This window comes from Otolemur garnettii, unplaced genomic scaffold (genome assembly GCF_000181295.1).
Source record: "Otolemur garnettii isolate 467f Iridium unplaced genomic scaffold, OtoGar3 scaffold00077, whole genome shotgun sequence".
NCBI lineage: Eukaryota > Metazoa > Chordata > Mammalia > Primates > Galagidae > Otolemur > Otolemur garnettii.
Genome location: NW_003852472.1, coordinates 9,082,053 through 9,086,101, shown reverse-complemented (window position 1 = coordinate 9,086,101; position 4,049 = coordinate 9,082,053). Strand labels below are relative to the sequence as shown.

General features: G+C 51.9%; 1 protein-coding gene across 1 annotated transcript in view; it reads right to left on the bottom strand.

The window, feature by feature from the left end:
• PHKG1 (phosphorylase kinase catalytic subunit gamma 1) overlaps nt 1-2,756 on the bottom strand; it is a 9,789-nt gene extending 7,033 nt beyond the window's left edge. The window contains exon 1 of the mRNA XM_003794219.2: nt 2,654-2,756. The gene's annotated coding sequence lies outside the window, so the exon portion shown is untranslated. The remainder of the gene's footprint in view (nt 1-2,653) is intronic.
• Nucleotides 2,757-4,049: the final 1,293 nt, after the last annotated feature.

The window sequence follows — 4,049 nt, the reverse complement described above, 5'->3', positions numbered from 1 at the left end:
GTCCCAGCTACTTGGGAGGCAGAGGCAGGAGACTCGCTTGAACCCAGGAGTTGGAGGTTGCTATGAGCTGTGATGTCACAGCACTCTACCCAGGGTGACAGCTTGAGGCTCTGTCTCAAAAAAAAACCCAAAAAACAATTTAGCCAGCTTTGCCTTCCTACCCCTTTCTGGCACCCATCCCCTGGCTTCCCTTCTGGCTTTTCCTCCTGATCATTGCCTGGAGCTTTGGGAAGAGTCCAGCTTGCATCTTCCCACTGGCTCTCTCCCCCTGTGACCCCAGGAGACCATGTGGCTCCTTACATTTGGCGAGAGGGGGCAGCAGATAGTCAGCCAGGCCTGGGCCCAAGGTTAGCCACTGTACCCTTGATTTTAGAAAGAACCATAAAGAAATTGCAGAGAACAAATTAAAGTGCAGTTTCCTTTCCATTCTGAGGAGATGAGGCTGGTCCTCTTTTCTGTCTGCTCTCTGCACTTGAGGAAAAGGCAAGAAGCTGCAAGATTTCCTTCATTTTTTTTTCCGAGACAGAGTCTCACTTTGTCACCCTTGGTAGAGTGCTATGATATCATAGCTCACAGCAACCTCAAGCTCCTGGTCTCAAGTGATCCTCTTGCCTTAGCCTCCCAAGTAGCTGAGACTACAGGTGCCTACCACAACGCCTAGCTAGTTTTTCTATTTTTAGTAGAGATGAGGGTCTCATTCTTATTTAGTCTGGTCTTGAACTTCTGAGTTCAAAGGATCTACCCACCTCGGTCTCCCAAAGTTCTAGGATTACAGGTGTGAGCCACTGTACCCAGCCAGAATTTCCTTCTCAACATGCCATACCTATGGCATCTCTGCATTTGCCCCCAGTTGTAACCATCCCACCCTGAAAACATCCCTCCTTCCAGAACATGCTTCCTGCAGTTCCTCCCACTGCTCCTTCCTCGCTCATTCTGTCTGTAACATGGACTTTGACAGTCACTCACTCATTCCCTCATTCCTTCTTCATTCTACAGACATTGAACACTTGTTCTTTGCCAAGTACCATGCCCAGTGCTCTGAGGGATGCTGAGCTGGGTGGGTGAGTCCTAGTCCCCACCCTGGTATCATGCGTCAGTGTGTGCTGCCGTCTCCCCCAGTGGATGGTGGTCTCCTTTACATGTCCCAGCCATCTCTGTCCTCTGTGCCCAGTGTAGGCACAGCAGGTGCTGCTCCCGGGACGTGAGCTGGTGTTTGGGTAGGTGTGCCTTTGGTCTAGGGTCCTGCTGGCGGGATGCCCCAAATCCTACATAACAATGGCCACTGAGCCCTTGAGGGAGACTGCTCAAGTGTGGGGCAGTACAGAGCCAGGATGCTCAGGCCAGGACAGAAGGGCTGAGCGGGCTGGCCATCTTTTTTTTTTTTTTTTGAGACAGAGCCTCAAGCTGGGTAGAGTGCCGTGACATCTCAGCTCACTGTAACCTCCAACTCCTGGGCTCAAGCGAGTCTCCTGCCTCAGCCTCCCAAGTAGCTGGGCCCAGGGGCGCCCGCCACAACGCCTGACTATTTTTTGGTTGCAGCCATCATTGTTGTTTGGCGGCCCGGGCTGGATTCTAACCCACCACCTTGGGTGTACGTGGCTGGCTCCTTAGCCACTTGAGCCACAGGCACCGAGCAGGGCTGGCCTTGCTTTAGGAACACAGAGCCTCCTAGCAGGGAATTGAACTCCTGCCTCAGATGCAGGATTTGAAGAATGCAGGAAATCCTCTACCAACAAACAGAGAGCAGGCAAACAGGCATAAGCTACCTCTAGCTCCACTTCCCTTGCTTCTTGTGGACCCAGGAGGGCCTGGCCTCTCAAAGGAGCTAATTTGCTGACCAGCCAAGCAGCAGTCTTGGCTGCTTCAGAGATCAGGCTGGTTGTTCCAGGAATCCTGGTGTCCTTGCTACTGGGTGCCTGGTTACCAGAGAAAGATTTAGAATAGCAAATGCTGTCTGCCAGCAGCAGGCAGCTGGGCTGCTCACAGGCCGCCTCTGCCCCACCAGCAACATGAGGGGGCCCTGTAGTCTCTGTTTCCCACAAAACAAGCCTATTTCCTGGCAAATCCTAAGTTTCTAAGATGAGCATCTGTGTCCCTCACCTTCTAGAGCTGAGCTGCACCAACTTCCTACCCTCTCTGGCCTGCAAACCTTCCACCCACGCACCCAGTGCCATCCTGAACCTGAGGCTCCTTTTTCTGGCACAACTAGCTTGGCCAGGTTCTGGCTGCTCTCACTATTCCTGAGGGTCTGGAGAAGGTGTTTATCTTGCCCCCTTCCCTGCCCTGAGACCTTACTGAGGCCAATATTGTGCCTCAGTCTGCTGTCCCACCCATCCTTTACATTTTCCCCAAGCCCTCTTTGGAGAGTTTCCCAAATGGGAACAGGCTTGGTCCTTTTTGAAATGTAATATCCTTCTCCTCCAAACTCAGAAGGTCTAAAAACACAGCCACAGGGACCCACTTTCTGTAGAAAACTCCCCCAGAGGGTAATTTCAAGAGTCACTGGGCCACTCTCCTGGGTCTGTCCAACAGCCTTCAACAGAGAAAAGTAATGGAACTAATGGATTTAGAGGTTTCTGTCTCCTCCACCCCACAGCCTCCCCTCTCCCCACCTGCTGCCTGGCTTTTGTCCATTGTTGGCCTGGCCACTCACCGTTAGGTCCTTGCAGGTCCTCGAATGAACTTGACAAGAATCCCAAAGGTCCCAGAGCCCCTGAGGAAAGAGGGGACCACAGACGGCTAAAGCTGTGTCCCAAGCAGACACTTGTGGCCAGAGTACGATATCTTGCTGTTCTTTTCGGTTTTGCTACTTGATGACCAAAGGCTGAAGTGCCAAAAATAAACCGCAACTGCAAACCTGGGAGGCAGGCCAAGGCCCCGCAGGGACAGGGCACTGGGACGAGTCTCACCAGGGGGGGACCTCTGGTGGAGGATGAGGGAAGCTCGGGTGGCCTGGGACCAGGCAGGACAGCGCGAGGTGACCAGTCTTCCCGCTGCAGCTCACTTGGCCTCTAGTCCCCTGGAGACGGCAAAGCCAGCCTTATAGGGAAAGCACTTGCTTCTCTGGAAGTGATTTTGGTTTCCTGGAGAATGCCACAGCACACAGTGGCTATAGCTGACAGCCCTCGCTGGCACAGGGACCCAGACACTGGGACCCACTCACAGACAGTTTGTATGGTTGCCCCACATAAGGCAACCCTTAAAGGTTAGGGAACTCCTCCTTCAGGAATCTACTTCTGATCTACTTTCTTTTTTTTTTTTTTTTTTTTTAGACAGAGCCTCAAGCTGTCCCCCTGCGTAGAGTGCTCTGGCATTACAGCTCACAGCAACCTCCAATTTCTGGGCTCAAGCGAGTCTCCTGCCTCTGCCTCCCAAGTAGCTGGGACCACAGGCGCCTGCCACAACGCCCGGCTATTCCTTGGTTGCAGCCGTCATTGTCGTTTGGCGGATCCGGGCTGGGGATTCGAACCAGCCACCTTAGGTGTATGTGGCTGGCGCCTTAGCCGGTTGAGCTATAGGCGCCGAGCCTGATCTACTTTCCATCATCTAAAGAAACTTCCTTAACCCATTTGGTGTTCAGCCTGCAGTTTCTGCTAGGAGAGGTTCCATGGCCCAGGAAAAGCCCATGGGCTCTAACCTCATGCAAGCTCAGGTCAGGGTTCCCATCATTATGATTCTACTTTAAGGGATTGACAGAATTGTAAATAAAATGTATGTAACATGCTTGGCACACAGTAGACACCCATTCTTCATTACTCCCCCTTATTCCTTTTTTTTTTTTTTTTTTGCAGTTTTTGGCTGGGGCCGGGTTTGAACCTGCCACCTCAGGCATATGGGACTGGTGCCCCACTCCTTTGAGCCACAGGTGCTGCCCCCCCATTCCTTTTTTAAATCCTTAATTCTAACTTTCCAAATTGGGGGGTAGGCGATACAGTGCTTTTACACAGGAGCGAGGCCCAAATACCTGTTTGATTAGCATTTTACAAACCCTTTCATACACAATTGCACTTGGTCCCCAAAACGCTTGTATTAAGCCAATTTTTTTTTTT